Here is an 18,319-nt window from a genome sequence, read left to right as displayed (position 1 = left end):
CAAAGCCTTTAGCTGAGCCAAAACAAATAAAACTTTTTGAAGTTCTTGTATTAGTTACAAAGACACTTAAAACCTTTCAGAGACAGATGTGCTGCTGCTGGGAAAAAAAAAAAAAAAAAAAAAAAAAAAAGACTTAAAAGCAGTGAGTTCTTCAATGGGGTCTGGATTCTTCCAGCTGCTAGAGTAGGTGGCTTTTCACAAGATTTAACAGCAGAAGGGATAAGATGGAGATTATAAAAATAAGATGGAAGAGGAAGACAAAAAATGAATCATTAAAAAGTCAATATTAGCCCAAGGATGCAAGCCTCACCTCATTATTTTTTGTATTGGTCGGTTCCTTTGAGCAAAGCTAATAACCAAACCAATAACTAAGAAAACAAGAAATACTGTTCAGCCATGAGTCCTTACCGCTTATCAGAATGGTTCATGATGGTGTCACTGGTGCTGGACAAAAAGCCAGGCATGGTGCATTTTCCTAGTCATTGACTATTAGTCACATCTTGGTTAAATTAAAACATCATTTTAAATATTGCAGAATGTGACACTTTGCTCAAATAAGGCATCTGTTCCAGCAAAATGTTATGTTTTGAACATTAAAAAAAAAAAAAAAAAAAGAGAAAAGAGAAAGAGAAAGAGAGAGAATTTTCAGTTTTTAAAGAAAGCATGTGGACATGAAGATGAGTCAGTTGGTTTGAGTGGTTACTGTATGTGAAGTTATTTTGAATCATGTAAAAAATTAAAAATACTCTGAAAGAAATCACTTTCCTGAAATATTACTTCAGTGTTTTTCTTTGCCTTTGTTTTATTTTTATCTTTCCACTTTAGTAACCACTCAGTGAAGAAGAAAATAGAAAACTTTTACAACTCAGAAAGATCAGGAGATTAAAAATGTAGTCATATAGTTGTGGGATTCTGAATGGAGACTACAGATGAAACACCAGCAGTAACTGAACTCCCGTCAGAGTGGTAAGACATGCCAGTTAAAAGTTTAGTTTTCCTGTAAACACTAGGATTACTTTGATGACCTTGATAATTTGGCAATTCTTAAGATAAGTGGAACTCAGGGGATATTCAAAACCTTATAAAACAGAGTACTCTGAGTAGTGATATTCCCAAAAGTTGCCTAGAACAAAATAGGGGACAATGAAAGCCAAAGGGATATTTAAATCCAAGGAGTTTCTAAGACATTGTAAGACTTTCCAGGGAGGTAGGGCTATTTTTGTAAATTTGCCTAAACTTCTTCACTCCATATGTTTTCACATTTTGCTCCTAAGCTTTTAATGTATTTAACATTAAAGAGTCATTGAACAGAAAGAAAATTATCCCGGGCTAATTTCAGGAAGCAGTTTTCTTCCTCCCAGTGGCATGTTCTGCCCATCAGGCTACAGATCCCACATCCTGCCTTCTGCCAGAAGAGTGCTGCCTTCTTGCCCATATCATAGTCCACCTTTCAACCAACTTTGAGCATATTTGTGGAAAAAAGCCCTTCATAGGGGCAGCATGCTAAAATTAGAAGGTTGGAGCAGAGAAAGACATAGGTTTTAGCCCTTTCAGGCTGAGAAAAAGCAGCACCTAGGCCAGGCCCTTCCTGGAACAGGCCCTTCATGAGCACCTGAAACCATGGCCTATTCTCAAAGCACCCAAGTCCCACAGGTGGGATCCACCTGCAGGAACAACCATCCCTCTGAGTTTGGGTTTTTCTCTAGTGAAACCTCCTTTGGATAAAGTGTACTTCAATACCCATGATAGAAACAGGCCTTTGCAAAATGATTTAGTGACTACAGTTACAATACTCCTGAAATTACACTGCTGCCTCCTCTGGTAACAAAGTCCTGCCAGTGAAATATGAGCTGCACAAGGTGAAGTGTTGGGGCATTTCAGAGCATTCAGATGCTTAGCATCAATGTCATGCTGATGATGTTAAGTGTGTGCACCTGTGTTTTGTAAAGTAGCTGGTACTATGAATATTAATATGATAGAGGAGACAAGAATGGCCATAATTTCAGACCTGAATTACTCAGCGGCTAGTGAAAATTGGAGGAGAAATTTGTAAACAGGAAAATGAAAAGAAAAAACATGTCTGCTGTTGATCCCTGCTCTATTTGTGGATGTATTATGGTTCAGAATGGGCTGGGACGGTGATCCTGTTGCAGGCTAGAAGAAAATAAATTAAAATGGAAAAAAGGTTCCTTGCCTAGCTCAGTCAGATGAACTATAAAATGTGTTGTTTTGGCATAAAACTTAAAGACCTCTTCTGGAAACTAAAATGAGAGTATGCCACAGCTAAGGAATCACAGGGGTGAGGTCTAACAGTTGTCCCCCTCATCTCTGCTGCTTACACAGATAAAACCACATTATAAAGCAAGAGATTCCCAGGTGCTACAGTGATGGAGAGTTCACAGATGGAAACAATGGAGACAATGTGGAAAGGTCCTTTATACTGCAGCTGCTTGTGAATACTGGACTCATCTGCACTGGGAATACTTGAGACTTCTTCCCTGATTTTACTGCCTTTATAGAAGTAGTACAAAAGGTAAAATGACCTCACAAACAAGATGACTTTCTAGTGGCTGGTACAGTGGAACACTATCAAAAATACCATGTAAGTACAGTGCATGATGCTACTGCATGTAACACAGTTTGTTTTGTTTTGTTTTTACTGTTCTGACCTGCAGTTCAGCTAGTAGAAAAAAGTGAATCCCATTGTAATTGAGACCAAGAAAAGTATTATCTACAGAGTGATGATTTAAAAAAACAAGTTCCTGAAGTCTTTTGGAGTCTATGAAACCTGGTCTGGAAATGTTAAGATACAGAGCACTTTACTTCTGATTGATTCATAAATAGTGTAAAAGTGGTTGGGAAATTCCCATATTTCAAAAACATGCTCAAATTGAGAGCTAAAACTTCTTATATAACTGTAGTCTGAGGTTTGGGGAAAAAATACACTATTGCTTTCAGGATGAATCAAATGTTCTTGTAGAATTCAATTTACTTGTTTTTTACTCTACAACCTAAATTGTTTGTGTATGAACCATTAATGTAAAAACAAACAACAACAAAAAGAAACAACGTTTGCATGTAAAAATTTGGTTTTGAGTTAATATACTCCCATAACATATTTTGACAAAACTGTTTTTTCTGATAAGAAGTGCTAATAAGGACTGTTCAACCAGCTTTACACAGTGTGTCTCCTCATATTGTTTTGATGCCTTGTCTTCTAAAATTGACAGAAAACAGAAAACCCAGAATTACACAAGCATGAAAGCAATGTTCAGTTTGTTGATTCAGAAGTACTGTGGTGCTGAAGCCTCATGGTGCCCCTATTTCATTCATTTACCCTTCTACAGAAATTGTTGGTGTATTTGCATGAAGTGTGGTTATGTTATACTGTCATATCCCAGATGATTTTGGATACCACAGAAAAGTCATGGTTAGAGAGAGTGTGTGAAATGTCTGAACCTTTGAAAGGTTCAGGCATGAGATGAATCTGCTTCATTATCCCAAATGTAGGCTGCCTTCTGCATTCATAAAGCAATGCTTTTTGCAGTAGATGAGTTATGGAAAAACAGATAATGATTCATGAAAAAATCCTACTTGCACACAGTTGGATGATCATCTTACTGCTGCTTGTTTTTTTTCTAAGCACGAGTTTGGGTGTGGGTGCACAGTGGCATGTGGATAGGGGAAGGAGGGGAACTGTGTGTGCATGTGAGTTTATTTATGGAATTAATATATGGATTGGGATATTCTTTTTAGGTCTGTAAAGTGTGCGTGCTGCTTTTATTCATTAGCACCTACAAAGGATTAATTGCCATCAGGCATGTAGGTGGAATTCTTGGCAGAGACCAAGAAATGCAATAGGTTTGATGACAACCAATGATCTGCCAAAGCCTTGTCAGAAGAAGAAGCTAGTTTTGCTGTCACTCACCCACCCCTTTAAATTCAAATGCAGATGCTTCCAGGGGGTGTATGGCATCCATCCAGATCAGCATTTGAAATGGAGAGCTCCTAATACTGTATATATAGATAGAGCAGTGTCATGGCTGCTATGCCTGTTGCCTGATATTTAAGGTGAGAGGAAAGTTGGAGAAATTAAATGGAGCTAGAAGGATACGAGTTGCTCTGGCCTTTCTCCAATGGTGATAATATGGCAATAAAGACCCACTTGGTGTGGATGGTGGCTGTCATGTGTTGTTCAGCAGGACCTGTCACTAGGGAAACTGGTGACAAGAATTATCTGTAGATCTGTGAGGCCTATGAGAGCTGTCATGGGAAATCCTGGATTTACAAGGACTTTGCTGTGGTACATCATGCAAATCTAGGAAGTGCAGTGCCCTTATGGATGAGTGAGAACAGCATGGTCAGTATCGGGTTCTTATTTCCCAATGAAGAAACAAAGAGGCTGACAACTGATGGTGCCAGAAAGGGTCTATAAGACCTCTGGCCTCACCTTGGAGGTGATGCTTTTGCCTACTTGTCTGCTAGCTCTAGACCTTTAGTGGGAAACTAAAGCTCTTGCAGGACTCTTCAGAAAAGCCCATTGTAATATAAGTAACGTGGCTAGGAACTGTCAGCATATTAAATATGTGTACTGCTACAAATGACATGTCAGCTGTGGATGAAAACTTGCCTATATGGTATCTGTAGAATGAATATCTGACATATGAGGACAACCTGTAGTGACTTATCATAAGGAACACTATATAAACAATAACAATTTTTCTTTCTCCACCAGAATCTTGGAAACTATGTCACCTGAGATCAAATTAAGGACAAATAAGATTTACTGTTTGCTTTTGTGGTGTTAAGTTTTGTTGCTGTGAAAACATGAATACGTTTATCAGGGAGTGTAGTGATGTAGTGATAGGACAAAGGGTAATGGCTTTAATATTAAAAAAGGTGTGTGTGTGGGGAAGAAAGGTAGATTTAGATTAGAAGGAAGAAAATCTTATTATGAGGGTGGTGAGGTGCTGGAAGAGGTTGTGAGAGGAGCTATGGAAGCCCCACTCCTGGAGGTGTTCAGGGCCAGGCTTGATAGGGCTTTGGGCCACCTGGTCTAGTGGGTGGCATCCCTGCCCATGGCAGGGGGGTTGGAACTAGATGAACTTTAAGGTTCCTCCCAACCTAAACTGTTCTGTGATTCTATGTTCATTACAGTTAGTGTGTTTGGCTCTAGGGGCAAGTTTCAAATATACGCAGTTCATAAGATGGGCCTGTGTAACATTGCTTTGGACTCGCTTACAGCTATATGTCCTCTTATGCAGGAGTTGAAGAAACTTGCCTGACACATGACAGGGAGCCTTCTTTGTAGCTTTTTCAGGTTATTCTAAGAACAAGTTTAATTCCTTAACTAGCTGTGTAGAGAAGACCTTAACCAGCTGTGAGAAGGCCTACGCTGATGTCATTGAGGTGAATTAGAGGGGTCATTTGAGTATGGCTCAAGTTCCCTTTATATTCCAGAACCAAAGGAATCCTCTGCTGGTGCTGGGTTTCTTGATTGCATACCTTTCCTGTAACCTCAGATGACCCCCCGTGCCTTTTTGCTGTGTCTGAGCAGGAAGGAGGGAGACGTGCTAATTCCACTGGAATGTGGCATTTATCACTTGCTGTGTTCCAGGGGAATTAGAGGGGTTACTACTTCATGCAGTATTTGATTCAATGTATTCTGTAGTCTTTGATTCATACCCATAGCCATTTGTATGGCTTAGGGTTAGCTGTAAGAACTCAATACAGAAGTACATGAGTTCTCTGTAGTTGATTCTTTATTCAAAAAAAAAGAAGGGGGGGGGGGGGAAGGCAGTGAAAAAGAGGAGACTGAAAGTAGGCTACCTGTAAAAATATGATTTTAATGCAATACAAAAATTTGCATATTTCACTAGTTGCTGTGCTTTAGAAGTCTTTCCGATAAAATAATATTGTAATTTAAGTGTCTCATCAGGCTGTTGTGAAACCAATAATGCTTTTTAATTGCTTTGACAGCTTCATAAAAGGTGCTATGAAAGTAATAGTTACTTCAGTTCTGCTTTATTTTCCATATTACAGTTGTGCTCGGGAATTGGAACATCTACTTTTATCAAATGGTGGGTGGTATCCACTTCAGTTTTTTGACTGTTTCCCCAAGTAACAGACTGACATTAGAATAACAAATAAAGAAGAAACATAAATGGTTCGCCCTACATTTAATTTCTCAGTGTCACAGGAACAACTCATTCAAATATTTATTTTTTTACTGCACATGTAATTAGCATGATTAGGCAACAAGTTCTACAGGTTAGTGAGAAATTTTGGGGTCAAATTGAGCCACTCTCTATCACATTTCATGAGGCTCCTTGCCAAATAATGTAGTCCTGGCATTTTTGGTGGTAAATTCTCCTATAGTGAATAGTACTTATTTTGTAAAGTTATTTAAGAAGAGTGAAACTTGATTTCCTGGGGAGGGGAGGGGGATGTCTGACAGGACAGTCTGTGGAACAGTTTTTCTGGAAGTCTACAGAAAGATAGTTTATTCCTTTATACATATACCCTTTTCTTCACATATTGAATTTCATTAAAAGTTGGCTTTACAGAGCTACTTACAGCTACTTGCTTCTGCTCTCAATATATGGTAATTATAGTATTTGCTATAATGATACTATATAGTGAGCAAATGTAAAGTAAACTTATGAAAGGGAAGGAGTTGGCCCATGGTTTATTACTACTAAGATAAAGTGATAACAAGCGGTCTCAGTGTTTCCCCTGTTCTCCCAACTGTGGTCAGGAAGAACTCTCTCCTTACAGGAGAGTTCATCATAGTTACGTATATTACCAGAATTTTATTTCTTCCTCTGAAGAACTGCAAGCTTCTTTTAAACAAAGGCACTTGCTGAGAGAGGGCACCCAACTAACAGGAACATAGAAGTGCTTTGGTACTGCAGTATTTTTTCTTCCTACAACTGTATCTCATTAATCTGGCAGTATTTATGTGGAGAATTTAATTGAAACTTACTTGCTACATATATTGCAGTTTGTTTTTCAAGTCCAGAGTGACTACATTATCTTGTGATACTTGTGAATATTATGATACTGATAGTAGTAGGTGGAATTAAAATTGCTTTAAAGGCAAGGCTTCAGCCTGAGCATGGTGCTGCTGAGATAAAGATATGAAACTTTTATGTTCGTTTGGGGCTCATTAGTGTCCTTTGGGTAATATTTGTAATTTCACTTTATTTGATCAATCATCAGTTGATATAATTGTAATCTCTATGTAGGCCAATGACCTCAGGATTTGGCGGCCCTCTATACAAGTGTTCTGTGTTTCCCTGGTGATCTACCCCAAAGACCTTAGGAGATGTTGCTCTTGGGAAACTAACCTTGTCTATAGCTCTCTTCTCCTTTTGTTGTGTAATGACTTTGTCTGGTGGATATGCCTGACATAGTTTTTGCTAGTCTTATCCTACCTGACTTTTCTCTCTTCAAAAGGAGCTCACTGGAGCAGAAGTATTTGGGTGACAGAGTATTCATTTAAAAAAAAATAAAATAAAAAAAAATTTAATACATCTTCAGAACTTCTTGCTTTCCCCCCCTCCCTTCCTCCCCCCCTTTGAATTGGAAATGCAGTAACCAGGTCTGAGGTAGACACCACAGCTCATGATGTGTCAGGCTGACTACTTAAAAAAAAAATAAAATAAAATAAAAATCCACACTCTATCCCTTACTTGAAATCAATATTGACATATCTAGGTCACTTCCTCAGGAATTTGTCATACAGCTCATAAAAATTCACAATAAATAATTTTCTACATCCTCTCTAGGTAGCCTTTCCAGTGCTTTGCAACCATTATAAACAGATATTTAGAGACCTTCCCTGCAAATTTAGCAAAATTCTCCCTCAGCTACTCTAAGTACATATGGAAAACATTGATCACCATTGTCTCTGTATAACTGTTTTGTACATATTTGAAGCCTGTCATCATGCTTCTGCTCCTCTTTCCTCTCCTTAGTCTCCTCCAGAATAAAAAAGACCAGTTTCTTCATCCTTTTCTCATGCTAGTCATTCTTCTGGTCTCATAATGTGTATTGATGGCTCATACAGAATAGTTCTGAAAGCTCGACTCAATTTAACCTTTGAGGTCTCACCAGAACTGAGCAGAGCAGCACAATTAGTCTTACAAGCCAAAACTGTTGAACCAAAAAATGGTTTCTTCAAATATTATGATGCTATGGATTTGTATCAGTGTGGGCTCAAGCTGATAGTGAGGACCAATGAAAATTGGTCCTTATTTTTAATTACAGAGCAATTAAGCTAAAGTTCAGTTTGAAGAAATTATGACTACATCTACTTAGGTCTTTCTATGGTCAAGTGAAATAGGTGGATGTGCTGTGTTCCAGGAGACAGAATGAGATGCAAGAATGTACTTTCCTGATATGTAATTTTACATTCCTGAAGAAAGTGAATTCCACAAGTTGCCTTTTTTTTTTTTTTTGGTGTTTGTTATAAATAGACGTTACAACTTCCCAGACATAAAACACATCTGAGCATACCCACAAGCTTATTTGATGAAACTTCTGCATTCATATATGTAAAATAACCCACAGAAGGATTTTTTTCTTATAAAAGATAAGAGTAACTGTGTAACTTACTTTTTACTATCTTTTTTTTTTTTTACTATCTTTGAAATTATTGCACTGCTTTTGAAAGGAAAAAAGGAACAAAGTAAAAAGGATGTTTATAGGCTATTTAAAAGAGCTGGATTTTCCAGTTGTGCAGAGCACCTTTTGATGAAAAGGCTGTTTTGCTGATCACCTAATTTTATATCTGAGGAGAGTCAGTATTAATTTATGGTATTATTTAAGAGGAAATGATTTAGAACATGATGTCAGATTCCTGTTCTTTTTAAAGCTCAGAGGCAGCTTCTCAAACTTTAAATTTAGACTTCTGAATCTAAGTTTATGGATGTTAAATCTTTGCATTTTTTTAAGGTAATCTAAGCTACCCAGTGATGAGTGTGGATGTTTGTGGAAGCTGCATGTTCTTATCTTATTACAAGAGGCCTATTTTAAAGTGCCTGAAAGTGGATGTTGGTCTGACAGATATGAACAAAACACTAGGAGATGTTTTAAAAATTTCATTTACTTACATAGCGTTTGTTCTGGCAAGTTCAGCACATTTATGGAAGTGAAGAATATAACATAGGATCTCAGTTTTAACAGTATTTTAATTCAGGGATGTACATGCCTACCAATAAGCAAATAGTAATATGAGCACATTTCCCTGGGAGGTATGCTGTCCTGAACTCAGGTCTACAAAAATATATTAGGAGCAGGGTATCCCCATGTGCCAAAAGATGAGGTAGTGGGGACGAAGACCAGCCTGCCTGAACAGAGAATTTTGGCTAGAGCTCAGGAAGAAAAAGAGTTTATGACCTTTGGAAGAAGGGCAGGCCACTCAGGAGGACAACAATGTTTTGAGTCTATGAAGGCAGAAAGTTAGAAAGGCCAATGTCCATCTGGAAATTAATCTTGCTACTGCTACTAAAGACAATTAAAAAATACTTCTATAAATATATTAGCAACGTAAGGAAGACAAAGTAGAATCCCCATCCATTACTGGATTTGGGGGGGAACAGTGGCAAAGGATGAGGAAAAGTCTGACGTACTTAATGCCTTCCTTGCTTCAGGCTTTAGTACTAAGACCAGTTGTTCTCTGGGTACCTAGCCCTCTGAGCTAGAAGACTGGGGTCTTCATTCTGCTTCCAATGCCTATAATAAAAGGAAATGGTTAGTGACATGCTACAATACTTAGGTGTACACAAACCTATGGGGCCGGATGGGATCCATCCAATGATGCTGAAGGAGTTGGCAGAAATGCTCAGCCACTTTCCATCATTTATCAGCAGTTCTGGCTACCTGGGGATTCCCCAGTTTGATTGGTGGCTAGCAAATGTGACATCCATCTATAAGAACGGCCTGAAGGAGGATCTGGGATACTACAGGCCTTATCAGCCTGACCTTTGAGCTAGGAGAAGCTACGGAGCTGATCCTCTTGATTGCTATCATGCAGTACATACAGGGCAACAAGCTGATCAGGGCCAGTCAGCATGCCTTTATTAAAACCAGGTCCTGCTTGACTATCCTGACCTATAGCAAGGTGACCTGATTAGTGGATGAGGGAAAGGCTGTGGCTGTCTACTTAGACTTTAGTAAAGCTTTTGACACTGTTTCCCACAGCATTTTTCTGGAGAAATCTGCTGCTCATGGTTTGGGTGGGTGCACACTTTGCTGGGTAAAGAACTGGATGGGTTACTAGGCCCGAAGAGTTGTGGTGAATGCAGTTAAATCCAGTTGGTCACAAGTGGTGTCCCACAGACCTCGGTACTGGGGTCAGTTCTCTTTAATATCTTTGACAATGATCTGGACAAGAGGATCGAGGGTACCCAGTAAGTTTGCAGACAACACCAATCTGGGCATGAGTGTTAATCTGCTTTAGTGTAGGAAGGCTCAACAGACAGATCTGGATAGGCTGGATCAATGAACCACATGCAGTTGGCCTTTGCTCAACAAGGTTAAGTGCTGGGTCCTGCACCTGGGGCTCAACAACCTCACACAGTGCTACAGGCTGAGGAAAGAGCAGCTGGAAAACTGCCTGGTGGAAAAGGAGCTGGGGTATTGATTGGTAGTTGGCTGAATGTGTGCCTGCAGCATGGTCAGTTGGCTGAAAAGGTTACCAACAGTATCCTGGCTTGTATTGGAAACAGTGTGGCCAGACAGTGGGACTAGGAAAGTGATTGTCCCTCTGTACTCAGCTCTGGTGAGGCCCCACCTCAAATACTGTGTTCAGTTTTGAGCCCCTCACTACAAGATAGATGTCAAAGTGCTGGAGCACACCCAAAGAAGTGCAACCAAGCTTGTGAAGGGTCTAGAGAACAAGTTTTATGAGGATTGGTTGAAGGAACTGGGATTATTTAATTTAGAAAAAATGAGGCTGAGGGGAGATCTTAGTACTCTCTACAACTATTTCAAAGGAGGTTGTAGTGAGGTGGCAGTCTGTCTCTTCTCCCAAGCAACATGAGATAGGAAATGTCCTCGAGTTATACCAGGGGAGGTGAGGGTTGGGTATTAAAAACACTTAGTTGCTCAGAGGGTTGTGAGTTATTGGAAAAGGCTGCACAGAGAAGTAGAGTTACCATACCTGAATGTATTTAAAAGACGTGTAGAAATGGAGGTGTTTTCCAATCTAAATAATTCTATGGTAGAAAACACATCAGCATCTTAGTGTTAGTGGCAAAGTGGCTTCATTGCAATCACCATGATGGTTTATTTAGGTATGTTATCTCATGTGCACAAATTCAGTCATGTTATCTGCCTCTTTCACCTGTTGCTCATTAAAATTATATTAGAATTTCTTAAGCTTCCTTTTCTGACTCTTATAAAGACTAGTAAAGACTAGGAGAATAATGCTGTCTCCCATCTGTTCTCCAGTCCTCCACACAGAGCAGCAAAGGTGTTCTTTAACACTGGTTTCTTCTTATTGAAATATTTTTTTTGGGGGGTGTGGGGGAAACTCATTTATTTATTTTTCTTACATTTTCTGCTTGGGGTGTGTGGGGAACAGCATTGCCAAGAAACTTTGCCTTGGCTCAGCTTTATCAAAACTACACATGATCCATTTCCATTAGAGCATGACAGGAGGAAAAAGGTTCCTTTGGTATGTTCGTAATGTGATTATGGAGAGCTCTCCATCAGGAATGGAGAAGAGAATTTATGCTTCACCTGAATGAGAGCCATTTTAAAAATGGTGCTGTGGAGGTCTCAGGCAGACTCCAGAAGTTGTATCAAGGTCTCTGGGAGTGAAAGGTGTATTTAAAGAAACCAGGAGAATGTGGCTGACAGCCCAGGTGTATTTCATACCAAAGAATGTAAATCTTTTGAAATGATTTTTTTTTTTCATTTGTCCTTATATGTTGTTGTTCCATGTTTCTCTTTCTATGAATCATTCAGTAACATTAAAAAAAATAAATAAAAATTATGGAAGTGAGCATATATTACTCACTTTCTTTCCTGATGCAGGTAGCTGCATGGGTGGATAGGTGGAGGTCAGTTAGTCCTCAGTTAGTAGATATGGCTATATTTTTCAGTGTATCCTCTTAGCTGACTAGAGTTTTCCTTCTAATCCCTGAACAGATCTACCACACGCAGCCTGGGGTGGAATCGTTATCCAGACATTCACCACATGACTCAAAATATAATCCCAATAAAGCAGACTGTTTGTTTCACATGGAGTAGTACACCTTTCAGATGGATGACTCAGCTGGGCATAGGCCTGCATGACTATGCTGTATTGTTCACACCATGCATATTAAGATAAAAGCATTTGAAAGTGAAAAAGTATTTTCTTTTCTGCACTCCAAAGGACAAAACAGAACCATGTTTTGTTTTGGTTTTTAGCAAATAGCAGTAAAGACCTACTGTGGTTCAGAGGTGTGAAGTGTCAAAGTAGAAAACATATCATCTCTGAACAAGAAGGAACGCAGGCAGCAAATCATTGTTTACTTCTCATGGAACACTACTAAAGTCTTGACCTGTTGTTAATACTTTTTCACATTATGTCTGTCTCTTCCTCTAATTGCTGTTCTATAGCAAAGTTATTTTCAACAAACTCAGTCCTTCAGTGTGGGCTGTTTTAGTCAGATTCTCTTCTATACTTAAACCCTTTTCATTGTTTTCATGCCTCTTCTGTTTTTATGTGGCTTTGTGCTATGTTTCTCTTTTGTAATGCTGATTAAGATAAAAGTCTATTAAACTTTTGTTTAAGTAGCTATTCAAGCTGTGTTTTAGGAGATTTCAGATGGTGTCGGTTCAGCCTTTTTTTTTTTTTTTTTTTTTTTTTAAAAAAAATCATAATCTTGGGTTTGTGCTCTGGCTTCAAACATCTTTTTAGATGTCAGGACTATAAAGATTGGTTGATCAGTCTAATATTTACTCCTCAAGTGGTGACAGGGCAGGGGAAGAAGCTCATTTACTGTTAGTGTGTGTTTCTAGGAAATTTTCATGCAGGTTTTGGCAGAACTAGACTGTCCTCTCTTCCAACCTCCCCCAGAAGTTCTTACATAGAAAATGTCTTCATTTTCCAATTTGTTTTTGTGAAGACTTTTGGGGTCCTTTTGAGTAAGATGCACATCATTTAAAATGAAAACTATTTACTATATGCCTGATTAAAGCAGTACTTAAATGCTTCTTGGATGCTGCTTGTTATAGTGGGTGTGCAGAATGCTTCTGGATTTGTTTGCTTAAAACAGGATTTTTTTCAGATGGCCTAAGTATTTATAATGTACAGTCAGCATTGGTTTAAGACTTGATTATGTCTTAAGATGACTTTTGTAGCTTCAGACTTGTGTTGAGGTTGAATTTTGCGTATAAGATGCTAGCAATAAGCCTGTCTGATGCAAGTGCAGCAAGTTTACATATAAGATGTTAACACAGACTCTGTGTATAAGCCATAACTGTCTGAAGTTCATACAACTTTTCATTCAACAATGAATGGGGTGCTGGTAAAGCCCCAGATTTCTTAAGATTACAGCCTTGCCAATAAATGTTATGTATAACCTGTCAAGTTATCCCTGTTTGCTTTTATATAAATCCGTTATCGGTTAGTGGTTTGTAGAATTACTGTGTTGAAACAATGTCACCAATGCCAAATCTTGACATATTATTGGAATACAATGATTTCCTTCCAAATGTGTAACAATCCCCAAAGGCAGAGTATCAAAGTTGTCCTAAAACGATGATTTTTTTTAATTTCTTGTAGCCCTTAAATAAGTTATCTTAAACTTATTATGAAGTCATTATTCATATCTTCAGAGTGATTTGTAATCCATTAGGAGGTAAAAATGGGGAGAAAAACATGTAAAAGATGGTTCTTGATTATTCTACTTTTACATGTAGTACAGTTCCCAGCAATAATGAATATATTAACCAAACAAATGAAACCTTGATTACTCTCTGAAGTATTCTGACAGCATACTTCCTGAATTCTTTTGTGGGGGAAGTGGCTGCTCAACCACTAGCCAATGGCTAGATTCAGCTATTTATGGAGATACTGCTCAAGTAGCTTTTTCTTTTTTCTTTTTTCTTTTTCTTTTTCTGTGCACTTTGCTTTGTTTTTGTTGTAGGTACATCACTGCTGGTATTAAAACTTAATGTAGTTTATACAATAAAAGCCTTGTAAAATTTCTAAAACATGGTGCAGCTTTGATTGCATTTCATGTGGTTTAACATGTTTGAGAGAATTATTTTAAGAAGTTTTAACATTTTATTAAATGCAGACATTTATAAATGTTTCACAGCTGAAAGTTGTGTTTGGCTGATGTGAGGTCTGAAACTAAATCAGCCTGGTTATGCTTTATTAAGAAATAAAACTTCATATTTATAATACTCCGTGTAAAGCTTTATCACACATTGATAGAGAATAAGTTCTTAGCAATGTCTTCAGTGACTAGAGCTGCAGGCTGTAGCCCACCTCTTCCTGGAGAGTCATGAAATGAGCTGTTGCAGCATGAAAGTTCAGCCTCTGCTGTAGAAGCCTCCCTATGAGCTGTTCAGTGTCACTGTCGCTGGCACATCTGCCTTGGCATTATCTGGCTTGTAGAAGAGCCACATGGGCAGGTTTTCAGTTTTGGATATTTTCCTTATGGAAAGCTGAAAAGAAATCTATGGTCTTTAAGGTGTCTGTCATGAAGTGCAGAGGCTAGTGTTAGTTGTTTGTTTGTTTTTTTCCCCTGAGTTAACCACTATGGTGACATGTTAGGAGCAGTATAGAGGATATAGAAATTGTGGTAATGGAGGTCACTTCTAAAAAGACTTGTAATCCAAATGTGGTAACTGGAGGATTTTTGTTGCCTTTGCAGCTGGCAGTGATTTTTAAGGCTGCCTTGATTTATTTTTGTTCCTGTTCTGGAGGTCCCAAGAGCAACACCCTATTGGGACATCTCTGAGAAATCCTGAAGAACAATACTGATGCCCAATATAGACATTTACTCCAGGAGCACCATTATCTAGAGAGAAGGTATCTTGTCTCTCTCTGCTGGTTCAGTGAGGAAAATATGGAGATTTTACCACTCTTCTAGAGGCAGATAGGTGGTGAAAAGAGTATGCGATGGTTTTCTAATTTGCCTTCTTAAAGATTAAGTGAGTTGATCATTTTCTAATGAGTAAGTAAGGAGCGTCAAAATAAGAAACACTTCTTAGAAACAAGTCCTGTGCTATTACTTTTCTTACTTTTTATGGTGTTAGCTCCTTTAAGCCACTTTCAGTAGCTGATAGATTATTCTTGTTTGATTAATTGACATAAAGAAACAGCCTGTGAGGAAAGCCCCCAGTATTGATTGGAGATTTTATTGACAATGCAGAGAAAAGTTTTCAATGTTTTTTTCCCCCCTCTCTCCTGAGTTCACTGGGAACTTTCCATGTTTTGGGTCAGGAAAAAGATCACAACCAATTGATTATTTTTTCATTTTAATGAAGCTGATCTCTTTTCCCAGAATATGCACTTTGCAGTCCACTGATTTGGACAGGGAAATCTGTCCTTGTTAAGAAAAATAGTGAATAATACAGAGCTGTCAGAATATTTTTGGATGTGGACTATGTTTTTGTTTTTGTTTTAGCTGGAAATGCTACATTAACTTTGCCTCAGGACACTAATTAACAAACTGGCCATTAATTGCTGGTAATAAGGAAGTTGTCAGCAGTCATTGTTTCCTTAAACTGCCTAAATTCAAGAGGACAAGTTTAGAAGAAAGCACCTCTATGAAAGATCCTTGTCGTCTTCCCCCTAACGAGGGAAAGCAAGTGAATGAAAAGGACCTTAGGACTACTTACTGTCTGATACTGTTAGTTTGCGAAGCCACAGAAGCTTGTCTAGAAATGACCAGTAATGTGATACTGGAGTAAGATGTTTTCTTGGTAACACCTCTTGTATTTGACAGGAAAGAAAGCTTACTAGAAATAGTCATAAGAATGTGATTTCATTTGTGAAGATTGAAATGAATGGTAGCCATCTACTTATTTCTTGTCTGTCTTCACTTGCTCATGCAATAAATGGAATAATGACAGATATGCATGGTGACGTTACAGCCAGCAATGTTTGTTGCCATTTACTCCCCAGGTGTAATTGGGCTGAAATTGGAATACATATCTTGGGCCCCAGGGCACTTGGATAGAGGTTATGCTGGTTAGATTTAAGGGTGGAAAAGTATTCCACCAAGGAAAGATGACAGTAATTTTCAGGGAGTTAACAGAAAATTTCTGTCTTCTTGTATTCTAGAAGCATACACTACCTGTGTTTTTCGCAGTTTCTTATTCTCAGAAAAGATGTGGAAAAGGATATAATCACAGAGAAAACTGATTCTGAAGAGTTAGGAGTAGGCTTTCATATTCTACAGGTTTTATAGGGATATAAAAAAAAAGTGATTTCCAATTTTAAAAAGGGCTTGTATTCTGCTAATTTATTTGCTTTTCTTATGCTGAACTGAGGAGGTCAGTTTCCCATTTGATTAATAATGACCATACCTCTTTTTCTCTGTCAAGTTTTTTTTTTCCACTTTAAAATCTCTATCTAAATATATGACATTTATTGAGTTTTACATTCTCAGTTTTGTGAGAAGGGGTAAAATTAGATGGCCTACTGTTTTCAGTCCTAATTTTAAGATCCCATAATACTACGGGAATGCTGAGCTTACTTAGACATATGTCTGTATCTGGATTATAATAACTTTTCAAATTAACTTTGATTATTGCAAACCAGAATCATTGAAGAAGTAAACTTTGCTAGCATATTAAAGTCAAATGAGAGTAAATGCCCAAAAAGTTGTGCTGCGTATCCAAGATGATAGGTTTTCTTAACCAGATTTTAATTTGAGAATATCAGTCATGGATTTTTAATTAGATGTAATCCCCCTTTTTACTTCCCTTTACTTAGATTTCTAAAAAGTGAAAGCAATTTATCTTTAATATGTATCTTTATGCCCTGAATCATTATTGGTTTACCTACTGCACTTCCAGAAGGCATTTGGGTATTAGAGAGAAGATTGCATTTCAGGACCTTGAATATAGTTTTGATGAATCTCAACCGTTTTTCATTTTGGCCTTCAATTTAAGGTGCATGTGAGGAAAGCAGTGTTATTTACTTACAAAAGCTTCCCCAGATTAGGCATACCTTAAAGAAAATGTAAACCACAGGGAACAAGATATGCTGAGAATAAATGTCAAAGAAGATTTTTCTGTTAAAGGACTATGCATTCATCTCCATTAAGCTGTATTTGCTTAAATGAGTGCTGAAAAACAATAGTTGCTTTTGAAGAATGTGAGTCATGCATCATAATAACTGCAGCAACAAAGAAGCAGCAGCAGCAACAACAGTATTTCCCTATGTTGTTTGTGAAAATCAGGCCAACCTAATTCAGTGACACTTTAAGCATGAAGAGGCATGGCAGTAGATGGAAGTATCTGGTTGTGTTAGACTCTACAGGAAGGACTGACTGGAAAACCGTATTTCAAAAGAGATTACTAAATTTCTGTCAAACCTTGTGTTTTTCCCCAGGGATTGGGAGAACAGAGAATGCGCCTCACCAAATTTGTAGGTGATAGTAAGATGGAAAGAACAGGGATCCTTGGCTGGAGAATTGGATTAGATTTCAAAATTATCTTGATGGACTGGTGATATCTCTTTAAAACGGCACAAGTCAGTTAGGGCAAGTTTAGCTCCTTTCTCCAAAGAGAAAACATATCTGATCATCTACAGAAACATGATGGACAAGAACTGGCTCAGCAGCAGTTTTATAAGACTGCTGTATCTGTTGTAGCTTACAAACTGAACATTGAACACGAGCCAAAAATATACGGGGGGGGGAGGGGGGGAGGGGGGGAGGTACTTGGGCAAAATGTCTTGTGGAAGAGATATGACCAGAGTCTTGTACTGCCCTAGGCATGCCATAGCAAAGAACAAGTTGGAGGACTGTACTTTTGGAGTTTTGGAGCTTGCCCTCCCAAAATGATGGGACCCACTGGAGAGGATCCAGTGGGAAACAAATGACTAAAGACACTCCCAGTAATGGACTGTTATGTTCCTTTAGGGTTTGCTTAGTCTAAAGCAGAGAAGATTAAGGAAGGATGTGCTTTGAAAGATGGCAAACTGCAAAAAAATCTTTTGTTAATATGTCTGCATAAGGAGAAATGAGTTTATAATGCATGGAGAAATATGGAAGTGAGATGGTAGAAAATACTGACAGTAACGATATTGATTAGTTACTATATACTGGTGAAACCTTCATGTCTGTAGGCACTGTGG

The 18,319-nt window shown here is 38.2% G+C and overlaps 1 protein-coding gene across 2 annotated transcripts in view; it reads left to right on the top strand.

The window, feature by feature from the left end:
- The window catches only part of LOC311431843 (uncharacterized protein), a 305,675-nt gene that overhangs the window by 83,452 nt on the left and 203,904 nt on the right, over positions 1-18,319 (top strand). Inside the window, exons 2-3 of one of the 2 annotated variants that reach the window (XM_084509773.1) lie at positions 826-966; positions 2,344-2,602. The exons of the other annotated variant lie outside the window; for it this stretch is intronic. The gene's annotated coding sequence lies outside the window, so the exon portion shown is untranslated. The remainder of the gene's footprint in view (positions 1-825; positions 967-2,343; positions 2,603-18,319) is intronic. 2 annotated transcript variants of the gene reach the window in all.

This window comes from Aythya ferina, assembly GCF_964211825.1.
Source record: "Aythya ferina genome assembly, chromosome: 2".
In the NCBI taxonomy this organism is placed as follows: Eukaryota; Metazoa; Chordata; class Aves; order Anseriformes; family Anatidae; genus Aythya; species Aythya ferina.
This window is presented reverse-complemented; position numbering and strand designations above follow the sequence as displayed.